Raw genomic sequence first — 13,386 nt, forward strand, 5'->3', positions numbered from 1 at the left:
TCTCTCTCTGTCTCTCTCTGTCTCTCTCTGTCTCTGTCTCTCTCTCTCTTTCTGTCTCTCTCTGTCTCTCTGTCTGTCTCTCTCTCTCTCTCTCTCTCTCTGTCTCCTAATGTCATTTCCTTTACTACTGTTGAGTCTTTGCCTCTCACTTGGGCTGACTACAAGGCCTGTTTAGCCTGATGCTAAAGGGAAGAGGGGATGGGCATCTTCCTACTCCATTAGGCGCTGATTCCTCTTATCCCTGACTGAGGAACACAGCCTGGCAGCATCCTAGACAGGCATAACACAGCTGTCACTGTTGTATTGCACCCTCCTGTTTTGGGTGCTTTCTTCTAGTCCATGATGGAGGAGATAACATTGGGATCAGGAGACCAGCATTCTGTCCTTGTTTTCTGTCACTTACTAGCTATGTGGCTTTGGGCAAGTCCTTGTATTCCAGTTTCCTCAACTTTAAAATAAGAGGTTGGGCTAGAGAATCTCTAAAGTTTCTTCCAGGGGATCAGGGACCCCCTGATTCTATGTTCTCCTCCCCATCTCAATACTGGTAACCCTCATAGGCAACACATATAGAACCATGTAGCTGGTGGTGCAGGGAATAGAGTACTGGGCCCAAAGTCAGGAACACTTGAGTACAAATTCATTTTTAGCCATTTACTAGCTGTGAGGCCCTGAGCAAGTCATTTAACTTCCATCTGCCTCATTTCATCAACTGAAAATTGGGCATACTAATAGTACCTACCTTCCTGTGTTGTTATGAGAAATCAAATGAGTTAATATTTGTAAGTCATTTAGCATAGTGTCTGGCACATAGTAGACAATTAATGAATACTTATTTTCTTCTGCCCTTTCATGCATACATATGTAAATGTATACACACAGAAAAAAATATATCCAAAGAAAGGGAATAGGAAGACTTTGGGCATCTAGAATGATAGGATCTGAGACCTGGGAGAAATCTCAGGAGATAATTTACTCTGTCCTCACTCCAGAGAGGATTAATGCATTCATTCATTCAATCATACAGTACCTATTATTTGCAAGATATTTTGCTGGATTCTGAGGGATATTCAAGAATGAATAAGACATGCTCCTTTCTTTAAGAAACTGGGAATCCAGTAGGGGAGTTGAGATCTTTGTATGCATGTAGCTATTATACAGGGTAGGATGGTTAATTAATTTTAACAGACATTTATTAAGCACTTATTGTGCTCAAGGACCACAGGAAGAGTCTAACTGAAGTGCTATGGGAGATCAATAGGTGATATGACTATGAGCAGACTGCTGCATATGAATGTAACAGACTCTTGGCTGCAGTAAGAAGTGAGACACATGAGGAATTTAGAGAGACAGATTTGCAGGAACTGATACAGAATGAAACGAGCAGAATCAGAAAAACAATATACACAATGACTATAACAATGTAAGTGAAAAGAACGCTAAAAGAAGCAAATTCTATGTAAATGTAATAACTCATCTTGGTCCCAGAGAACAGGCAATGAAATATATCTTCCTCTTCTTGGCAGAAAGGAAGAGGGCTAACGGGGCACAATGTCCCATGCATTGTCAAGTGTGGTCACTGCCTTGGTTGCTTTTATGTTATTAACTGTCTTTCTCTGTTACAAGGCAGAGTTCGTTTCTGGAGCTACATGGAATCCTATCTAGAAATAACTGTGATGTAAAAACAAAGGGATCAATAAAAGGCATCACATTTAAAAAACAGATATGCTAGATCTAGATGCAATATTCTAGTAGAAACGGAATAGTGTTAAACAGGGGAAGAATTTTGCACTTATTAGTAAAGGATACAATGATAAACAAATTGCTTGCAGGGGCTTTCAAAAAAAGTTCTATGGTGGCAAAAGTATTCTCTGCTGGTGGTTTGAGTCAATGGGTGTTAAAATGGCAGTAATAATCAATCAATATATAATCAGTCAATTAGCAACCCTCTATTCAGCTCCTGCTGTGTGCCAAGCACTGGGGAGACAAATAATGAGACAATCCCTACTCCCAAGGAGTTTCCTTGGCTTACCAATCTGATGGCATCCAAAAGGACTTTGTAGACTACATCTGATAAGGGCTTTTCAGAGACTTTTCTTGTCCCAGAATGGAGCAGCCATTAAATATCCACCCTACAGAGCACCAGGAAAGAGAGCCAGCCTGATGAAGCCAGAGAAGGTGACATGGGTATATTTGGTGCTGACATTTCTACAAGACCTAAGCTCACAGATTAAGACCCCAAAATGGAAGAGATGGAGAAAGAGCAGAGTGATGAAATTTCACTATAGGCATCATGATTCATATATACTCTATTCCATAGGCTTAGAGATGTAGAGTTGAAAGGATATTAATGACGATCTTAGTCTAAACCCCCCATTTCATGTAAAGAAACTGAGGCCTAGAGAGATAAATGTGACAAGTTAAAATCACACAGGTAGTAAGTAGCAGAGCAAGGATCTGAACAAGGTTCTTAGACATCAAACCTAATGATTTTTCTTCTATACCATATTGCTTCTGGCCCATACAACATTGCTCTCCTCTTTCTCCTCCCCTCTTTTCTTGCTGCCTTCTTCTTTTTGGGCAGCACTGTTCTGAGCTACCTCTGGTGGCCATGATAACCATGTGTCTGACAGATTATCTCTTTCCCCCAACCTCTTTTTTTCCTTATTAGGTGTTAGGGAACTAATGTGCTCTTCTTTTCCCTCAGCCTATTCACAATTCAGTTATTTCACCTCAGGGCATCCGTTTCTCACACATACACATAGATCCTGTCTAAATTCCCCCTATTCCTTTTCTCTTCTAAGTATTGCACTGGAAATATCTCCTTCCCCCTCTCCTTACTTTCTCTCTATTTCTCTCTGTTCCATTAGTGAGGTGGAAAAATGACTCTAATCATGGTCAATAAGTGTAAAAGTAATATTAGCACTAGAGCAGTTATCTGAGACAAGGAAAGCCCTGGATTTTGGAGTGAAGTTAGAAATAATGAAGAACCAGTATCATCAACCTCAAAAGCACTTAGGAAAGTACCTGGAAGCCTCCTTCAGAAACTCCACAAAATCCTCCACCTACCCAAAATGGTGGAGCTTAGAAGGAATCTTTGAGACCATTTAGGCTGACCCTCTCATTTTATGGATAAGAAGTCTGAGGCTTAGAGAAGTGAAGTGACTAGCACTTAAATCTCCTGTCTTTTAGTCCAGCTTCCATTTCTCTTTCTACTGTACCGTGCTTCCTCCTCCTCAACCTCCCCTAATCAAACTTACTTTCTCCTCTAACCAGCATTCAAGATAAATAGGAAATTAGCTCATTTGATTACATGCTTTCCTGCTTTGTTTAATCACTAGTTTTTCTGCATTGCTGCAGGTTGGGGGATGGGATTACTGCCAAGTTTTTCTGGTTTTCCTTTTAGGTTTCTTAAGTCATACAAAGCACACCTGCATAGCTTGGGGAGGGTGGTCTCAGGAGTTACCATCATATATGCAGTTTCTGTTGATGGAAGTAAGAAATCATAGGATTCAGCTTTTGTGTTGGAAGGGACCTTAGGGGACATTTAGTCTAAACCTCTCATTTTATAGATGAAGAAACTGAGGCCCAGAGAGAGCAAGTCAATATATTAATAAGCATATAACAATGCTTACTCTGTTCCAGGCAATTCACTAAACTTTGGGTATATAAAGATAAAAATGAAACAGTTGCTGCCCTCAGGGAGCTTATATTCTAAAGGGGGAGACAACAGATACTGTATATAAATAGGTGCAAACAAGATATATACAGAGTAGACAGAAAGTAACTTTAGAGCAGAAGACTTTGGCAGTTGGAGGGACTGGGAAAGTCCTCCAGAAGGTCATATTTGAGCTGAATTCTGAAGGAAGCCATGGGACAGAGGTGAGTAGGCAGAGAATTCCAGGATGGGGAAAATACAGTGGAAAGTTATGAAAATGGATAATGACATATCATGTACAAGGAACAGCCAGGAAGCCTGGGCTGCTGGACCAAAGACTATGTAGAAGGGAGGTAAGTATTAAAAAGATTGTGAAGGTAGGAGATGGCCAGACTGTGAAGAGCTTTAAATGCCAAACAAAAATTTATATTTGATCTTTGAGCTAATAGGGAGCCACTATTACTTATGGATGGGAGATGGGTGACATTTCTAAAACCACATGTTGGGAAAATCACTTTGGTAGTTGTATGGAGAACAGATTGAGGTGGAGATGGATTTGGGCCAGGCAGACCAATTAGAAGCTATTTCAAGGGGCGGCCAGGTGGCACAGTGAGAAAGAGTGCTGGCCCCAGAGTCAGGATGACCTGGGATAGAATCTGGATTCAGACACTTAGCACCCACCCAGAAACACCTGGCCATGTAACCTTGAGCAAGTTACTTAACCCCAATTGCTTAGGGGTGGCCAGGTGGCACAGTGAGTAAGAGTGCCGGCCCCAGCATTGGGAGACCTGGGATCGGTTCCGGCCTCAGATACTTGGCACCCACACAAAAATAACTAGCTGTGTAACCTTGAGCAAGTTACTTAACCCTGATTGCATTAAAAAAAGAAGCTATTTCAGTAGTTCATTTGAGAGGTGATAAATGTCTGAGCTTATTAATTCATTAGCACAGTGCCTAGCACCTAGGCCTAATAAAGGCTAGTTGACGTTGACTAGAACTAGATAGGTTACTGTGTAAGTGAAGAGAAGGATATATCTCTATTTCTATCTCCACACACACACACACACACACACACAGATATGATAGACATAGATATATGAAATATTATGGATGTAGAAACAAGCTCTGGTGACTGAATGGATATATGAAGTGAGCGAGAGTGAGGAGTATTAGATGACATTGAAATTGTGATCCTGGGTGACTAGGAAAAAGATGGTGTCCTTGATGGGAATAGATTAGTTCAGAATAGGGATGTGTTTTGGCTATACAGGTATGTAAGTAGCCAATTCAGGTTTGTAATCAAGTCCTCTGGCTCCAGTCATATGTTTATCCCATGGCTTCTTCAGCATAGCATGGTGCTGGGGATGGTCCCAGGGAGATCTGAGTTCCAATCTTGAGTCTTATATTTAAAAGCTATGTGAACCTAGGCAAGTCACTTAAATTATATCTGCCTCAGACAGTTCCCTAATATCTAGCAGGTTAGCCATAAAAAGCTGATATTTATGTTGATGATTCCTATACTGCCATATTAGTGCTTTTTACTGCTTTTCATTGTATATGTAAAGGAGGGGCAGCTAAGTGGCTCAGAGAATAAAGTGTTAGGCCTGGAATCAGAAGGATTCATCTTCCTGAGATGAGATCTGGTCTCAGACACTTACTAGCCGTGTGATCCTGAGCAAGTCACTTAACCCTGTTTGCCTTAGTTCACTTATCTATCAAATGAACTGGAGAAGGAAATGGCAAACACTCCAGTATTTTTGCCAAGATAACCCCAAAGTGGGATCATAAAGAGTTGAACATGACTGAAAAACAACTGAACAACATTGTATATGTAGCCATTGTACACATTACAGAGGCTTGTGTGGCCTGGCCAAGACACCCAACCACCTAGGATGGCATTGTTTCTAAGGGGAGATGATTTTTTGTTTTGAATTCCTAACAAAAAGACTATGTGGCTAGTCCAGTAAGGCCCAGTCCTCATGTACTATTCCCTCCCACCCCCATCAGCCTTTATACAATGTGAAACCAGCATTGGGATCTCATCCATATTCCCATGTGGGGTAGTGTTACCATCTGAAATATAGCCTCCTGGAAAGAACCCATATACAGTCCAATACTGCAGCGTGAAGTTCTGGGGTTTGTTAAGGCACTCATTTTCTTTTTCTCATGCCTGCATTTCCCACCTTTCTGTGATCTGGCTTCTCTTTTCTCCCTTTCCAGCAACAGGCAAGTGAGATGAGCCCCAGTAAGGGCAGCATGAGGCTGCTTCCCTTGTGCACCATCACTGAAGCTGCTATGCCCTAGTGCCAACACTGCTTTGAGGCAAAGCTCAGGAGTTGTGGCATTAGAGTGCTGGGAGGTGGAAGAAGGATGCTCCAAGCAGATCTTCCATTAATCTGATGCCCGTACTAAAGACAGAGAAATAACATTACAGGGCTGGAGCTGTCAATTAGGAGAGAGCTACAAGGGGAATGGTGAAATGAAGTTCTGATGGAACAGATGGAGGAGAGGAAGGTTAAGGAGGGGGTGGAGGTGGAGGTGGAAGAATGGGAGAAGCCATAGCAAAAGGTCTTTCTTGTAAATGGTGGATCTGCCTCAAAGCCATGACCTATTTTTTTTCTTTTCTTTAAAGTGAAGGCCTCACCAGGGCTGAAACTGGAATGGGGTGTGTGTGTGTGTGTGTGTGTGTGTGTGTGTGTGTGTGTGTGTGTGTGTGTGTTTTAGGGCAGATCTGTAGGAGAACAGGACAATGATAAGGATGGTAATGATAAGGAAGAATCTCTTCCTCTACAATAGAGATGTCAAACACTGGGTCTGCAACATTCCCAAGTACAGCCTGAACCAGATTAAAGTGTAATTGGGAAATATTTAACAAAATAAATAAAAGTACAATACAACACAGATAATATTACATTTTAAAACTAAAGTCAATGTGTGGCCCGCGGGGATACGTACTTATGGCTTAGTGGCCTGTGCTTCTATTTGAGTTTGTTAGCACTGCCCCACAGTGTGTTAAACACCGGCTCTCTCCTTCTGCTCTGGGATGTCCTACGGCAGCTCAGCTGGAAGACAGGGTAATGATTTTGCTACCCTATGCAGCAATCTCTTCAGAGTTCCCAGCCGGCCTCTGTTTGAAGACTTCCATTGCAGAGAGAGTTCATCCCCTTTCACAGCACCCCATCTTTCACTGCTGGACAGCTCTGATTATTAGGAAGTTGTTGCTTTCACATCTAGTCAATTGCCCAGCCTGGTCAATTCCATTTCCACAATATCTCTAATATGCATATGATCTAGAACCCCGGAACTGAGAGGGACCCTGGGGGCCAGTAAACCAAACCCACTCATCTTATAGATGAGAAAACTGAGTCTGAGAAAAATAACTGTCCCAAGGTCATAAAACTAAAGGCAAATGTGGGATGAGAACTTAGAGCACAGAATTACAGGCTCTAAAAGGCAAAAGAAAGGGGCTGCGAGGTGGCCCAGTGAATAGAGCACTGGCCCTGGAGTCAGGAGGACCTGAGTTCAAATCCAGCCTTAGACACTTAATACTTAACTAGCTGTGTGACCTTGGGCAAGTCACTTAACTCCAACTGCCCCTCCAAAAAGCAAACAAACAAAAACAAATAAAAGGCAGAAGAAACCTCTAGGGTCACCTAGCCCAAACCCATGTGACCAAGAATGCCCTTCAAATACATAAAAGCAGCCACTGAATATCCCCTAATTCATCTTTTCTCCAAGTTAAACATGCCCAGATCCTTTAACCACACCTTATACAGCACAGTTGGCAGGCTTCTGACCACACTATTTGCCATCTTCTCAACACCCTCTAGTTGGTGTATATTCCTTATATGAGGCACTCAGAATTGAACATTACTGTCCAGAGGTGGCCTGATTAGGGCAGGACATGGTGGAGCTATTGCCTTTCTGAAGATAACAGTTCTAGCTCTTAGGCTAGTATTTTTCCTGTTACATCATGATGTCTCTAGTCCTACCACCATCGCCCTGACTTTTAAGTGGTTCTTCCCCTGGTTCTTCCCCTGCCCCAAGACTATTGTAGGGGTCTCTTCATACTGTCTTAGGTAGTTTGGATTAGAGTAAGGAGAGACTGGAGCATTTCCCCTGCTGGACTTTAATCTCATTGATCCCGAGGACTATGCCTTAATCAACATCATACCAAAAGATCCTCTGAAAGGCTTTTAATGCTCCCAAAAGACAAAATATGAAAATTTTGATTGGACTAAGGAGTCACAGAATTTTCAGAGGTAGAAGGAACCTCAGTGGTCATCTGATCCATCCTTCTTTCCCAGGCAGCAATCCCCTCCACAATGAGTGGTCACCCAGACTCCTGCTGGAACACCTCCAGGGTACTGGGAGCTCACCACTTTCTGTAGCACCCCATTCCTCTCTTAGACAATTCTATGTGCTAGAAAGCTGCTTATTATTGAACTGAAATAAACTTCTCTTTATTATCTCTGTTAGTTTGCCCTCCTGAAGCCAGAAGAAACATATTTATTCTCTTATCTACATCATCAAATGCTTGGAGACAGCTATTGTCTGTCTTCCCCTGTTTTTCTCTTGTCCAGGATAAGCAGTCCCCTTTTCTTCATCTCTTCCTCATATGGTCTAGTTTCCAGAGTTCTCCTCCTACCTGTCTGACTGCTCCTCTGTCTCCTTTGTTGGATGTTGGTTCAAATCACTCCCACTAACCATTGGTTCCACCAGGGCTCTGTCCTGAGCCCTCTTCCCTTCTTCTCTACTATTTTGCTTGATCTCATCAGCTCCCATGGAATCAATGATCATTTCTATGCTATTGGTTTTCAGATCTTTTATCTAGCCCTAACCTCTCTCCTGATCTTCAATCCCACATCTCCAACTGCCTATTGGACTTCTTGAACTGGATTTCTCTAGACATCTCACACAGGACGTTTCCAAAACTGAACTCATTATCTTTCCCCTCAAACCTTCCCCTCTTCCTTCCTTTTCTATTATGTTGATGATACCACCATCTTTCCAGTCATCCAGGCTTATACCTGGGTGTTATCCTTGACTCTTTGCTCTCACTCCCCATAACTAATCTGTTTGTTGATTCTATCTTTGTAACGTATCTCTCATACGCTCCCTTCTCTCCCCTGACACTGCCACCACCCTGGTGCAGGCCCTTCTTACCTGAGGCCTGGGCTATTGCAATAGCCTTATGGTTGGTTTCCCAGCCTCAGATCTCTCCCCACTTGCCCATTCTCCACTCAGCTGTGAAACTGATCCTAAATGACCATGTCATTCCCCTAGTCTAGTAGTTCCCTATGAAGTCCACAATCAAATACAACATCTCTGCTGGTTCTTTATGGCCTAGGCCCCTCCTACCTTCCCAGTCTTTTAACACCTTACTCCCTCCCATGCACTCTGTGATTCAGCAACACCAGTCTTGTGTCGTTCCTCACATAAGACATTCCATCTCCCCATTGCAGACATTTTCAATGGCTGTCCCTCCTTGTTGAATGACTGACTCCCACCATCCTGGTTACCTTCCTCTAGATGGGTTCCAGTTTGTTGATAGCCCCCTTAAAATGTACACCAAACTGAAAAGACCACTTCAGATATGGTCTGACTAGAACAGGGTGTTGTGGGATGGACTGTTCCTGGGATCTGGGCCTTACCCCGACCTCTTCTCAAAGAAGGAGTTAACTACAAGGATTTTGGATACAACAGGGAAAGAAGCTTTACTAGACAACATGTCTCCCTTTCCTCAAGATCTCCAGTTGTGCGACCTACCTTGGACATGGTCTACTTTTTTGAAAACCATCCATTCCCTGGGGAAGAAATGAGTTGAGTGTAGTGAGGTGGGATAGGGAACACTGGGAAAAAAAAGGGATCATAAATCATAGATTTAGAGCCAAAACTCACCTTAGAGGTGATCTCATCCAACCACCTTTACTTTACAGATTAGGAAACTGAGATCCAGACTGGTCAGATGACTTGCCCAAGGTCACCCAGGTAATTAGAGACAAAGGTGGGATTTTAGTCTAGGTCTTTTGACTCCAAATTCAATAATTTTTCTGCTGTACTGTGCTTTTGCCATGAAGAAATGGGAGTGAGGCCAGAGGACTTTCCCCCCCTGTGTTCATAGACCTTTGTACCTGACCAACTAGCTGGTGGCAGGATTTTTTTTTCAACAGCTGGGACATAGAGTCAAGTAAGGCACTTGGATATTAGCTAATGCAGAAGACAAAGTCATCCTAAAAATTATGATGCGTTTCCCATTGCAGTTAATTTTGGAACCTTCATCAGAGCTTAAATTCTAGCACCATATCAAACTTAAAAAAAAAGCATTTGATGTACATGTTAATTACTGCTAAGAAGCAGCTACTTAAATCAAGAGTTTATCTTCATTTGACGATTCTGAACGACTGTGGGGCGGGGGGGGGGGGAGGAAGACACCTCTTTTGATTTGGGTTATTAAATAGGTGATGAGAATATCATGTGATAGGAGCTCCAGTCTTGTAATCCAATGTACCCATATCTTGCAATTAGGACTCAACTAAGGAAGAGTTGTTAGAAAAATTGAGTTCCTCCAGGAATTCCTAAGTGTTTGCCTGTGCTATGGAGTGGGAGATAGTCCTGAGTAATATAATTTTGTGTGTTCAAAGCCTTGAGAGTCTGCAGAGTGATAGCCTAATGGTAAGTGATATCTTAAAAGCATGTGAAAAGCTTAAAAAGTGGATCCATGTAGAAAATAATATACTATTATTTAAAAGCGTAAATTGCCAAAATGACACTACTCTGTGATGCGCTCTTCACAAGAACCGTCTCGGATGAATCCTTAATGTGCACTTTTTTTTTTTTACCGAGACACTCTAAGACTCATAGAAATACCAAGTTATTTACCAAGTGATTAAACTATAGTCATTTATTATAGTTTTACTAGAACATTGTTTTCTTGGATGGCGAAGGCTTTATTGCCTCAGATATAACACTTTACTCCTAATAATCCCTATTGATTTTTACTGTATTACCTTATATTTTTAGATTTGTTTTAGTGCTTTGCATTAAATTCCAACCTTAATGGGCTTTATAAAATGAGATATATTGTCATGTTTTGCAGACCTTATGAAGATAATTATCTTGTCCAGTGTGGCTTTCATTTGGGTGAAAAATGTTCATTTTGGGCTGCTGTCAGACATAATTTTTTTTGGTGGGGTGTGGAGATAACACAGTCCCTAGGGTTGACTGTTGCATTCTGCTTCTGAGGCAGAGGGAAGTTAAATTGCGCAGCAGCAGCCCCATTGCAGTCTCCAGCTGTTTGGTGAATAGAGACTGGCATGTGAACTCACCCAGTGGGCCAGCAGAAAAGGGGCACGAGAAATTCCATAGCATAACGGAGACACAGCTCTAGGAACAGATGCCAAAAGAATACTTTGCTACTGATTGTCCTTCTTGGGATTTGTGTATCACTTTCCATCTTTACCAACCCCTTCCAATCAGTTGCCAATTCTTGTTGATTCTACCCATGCACCATCTTTCACATCTGTTCGCTTCTCTCCCTAGTCACACATTCACTCACCATCTTCCCTAATCACTTCTCATCTGGTCTATTACAAAAATCTCTTAATTGGACTCCTGGCTTCCAGTCAATCAAATAAATCAATAAGTATTTATTTATTTGTTTTTGCTTTTTGGAGGGGGAAGGCAGGGTAATTGGGGTTAAGTGACTTGCCCAAGGTCACATGGCTAGTGTTAAGTGTCTGAGGTTGGATTTGAACTCAGGTCCTTCTGACTTCAGGGCTGGTGTTCTGTTCACTGGGCCACCTAGCCACCCCTTCAATAAGTATTTATCAAGTACCTACTATTTTCTGGGCATTATTCCAAGTGCTAGGGATACAAGGACAAAAATTCCTGCCAGCAAGGAGCTTACATTCTCACAGGAGAGTACTTAGTTTATATATCTATATCTCTATATTTCTAATATTAAATAATAATAGCCTACATTTTTATAACACTATGTAGTAGATGCTGTGCTCAATGATTTCCAATTATCTCAACAATGATGGTGATTTTACTATCCACATTTTACAGATGAAGAAAGAGAGGGTTTTGCAGAGAGGGTTAAGTGACTTGTCTAGGGTCACACACCTAGTAAGTGTTTGAGGCCAGATTTGAACTCATGAAGATGAGACTTCTCATCTCCCGGCCATTATGCCACCAGCTGCCTTCTAAGTCCTTATTTATGCCATGGATCCTAGAGCCCGAGGGAAAGACAGCACCAAGCTTATTTCTGGTTCTCTCTTGGTCTGCTTGGAAGACCATCTGTGATGTAGTTTCTATACGTGTGGCCTGGGAGGGATAGTGCTCACTATTGCAGGATGATGTGGCTTATTGCTTGGAGACTATGTTGCAGGGGGATTTGGAGCTGGAGGACCTGAATTGTATCCTACCTCTGACATTTGCTATCTAAGTGACTTTGGGGAAGTCACCTCACCTCTCTGGGCCTCAGTTTTCCTATTTGTAAAATGAGGGGGTTGGACTAGATGACCTCTTAGATCCATTCTAGCTCTCAGCCTATGGATAACTGGAGGAAGGTAAGAGTCCCTCAAAAAGGAAAATGGCATTTGGGGCTAAATCAATTAGAATGAGAGTAAAGTGAGAATAAGACCACCCAGATGAGGAAGAGGAGGAGGAGAAGAAGGGGGAGGAGGAAGAGGAGGAAGAAGAGGAGGGGGGGAGAGAGAGAGAGAGAGAGAGAGAGAGAGAGAGAGAGAGAGAGAGAGAGAGAGAGAGAGAGGAGGCGGGAGACAGAGACAGAGAGACAGAGATTTTTGTGGCCTGAATTACCTTTTATTCTTGCTGAACCTCTTTTTTTTTTACCCTCTTCTGATTTCTGCCAGGAAGAAACAAAACCCCAGATCCTTTTTAGAAAGTAAAACATGAATCATTTCTGCCAGAAGACAGCCAAGACACCATTAGGTGCTTAAGAAGTAATGATGGTTGGAAAGACAGAGAATTAGTCGTCCAGTTGCAGTAGGTAAACAAATGCATATTATATACTTGGATTTTTGTTGTTGAAAAAGAAAGCAGCAGTGCTTCTTTACGCACCCTATCATGCAGGCTTGATGTTGGCACAATGGGACTTGACAATCCTCTGGAGCGTTCGCCTGACAGGTCAGACCCAGGAAGGGTTGGCTGGTTGACTGTGTTGTGTAATTCAGTGTTAAGTATCATATTGATTCCCTGAAGTGCTGCCATGGATGTTAATGGAGACAAATATTGTGGCTGGGATTTTTCAAAGAGCTGCGTAATTCCTTAGCATCAATAATGCTTGTCACAACATAGAAGCCAGACAACCTCAGGCTGTTTGACTATACAGGTGGACCTGTAGAGAAGAAGGACTGCGCTATTAGATACCTCCACATTGACCTGGTACTGTATAGCAGGCAGCCTGGTGGTACAATGGATGGAGTGCTGGATCTGGACCTGGAGTTAGTTGGGAAGACCTGAGTTCAAATCTTGCCTCAGACACATTAACTTTGTGACTTGGAGCACTTAACTTCTGCCTCTGTTTCCTCATCTGTGTAATGAAGATAATAATAATACCTAACTACCTGGGATTGTTGTTTGTAACTTTGCAAAACTTAAGGTGCTATAAAATGCTTATTATTATTATCAAAGGATATTATGTGCTTTGCCACAAGAGGTTGGAGTTTGGGGTGGAGAAAGAGAGAGAGAGAGAGAGAGAGAGA

General features: G+C 42.2%; 1 protein-coding gene across 1 annotated transcript in view; it reads right to left on the minus strand.

The window, feature by feature from the left end:
- KIRREL3 (kirre like nephrin family adhesion molecule 3) overlaps positions 1-13,386 on the minus strand; it is a 781,784-nt gene that overhangs the window by 286,693 nt on the left and 481,705 nt on the right. The gene's annotated exons all lie outside the window — the stretch shown is intronic.

The sequence above is a fragment of the Petaurus breviceps genome, unplaced genomic scaffold, assembly GCF_028583685.1.
Source record: "Petaurus breviceps papuanus isolate PSGF00001 unplaced genomic scaffold, PetGlider_PUasm1.0 91133, whole genome shotgun sequence".
NCBI classification, from domain to species: domain Eukaryota; kingdom Metazoa; phylum Chordata; class Mammalia; order Diprotodontia; family Petauridae; genus Petaurus; species Petaurus breviceps.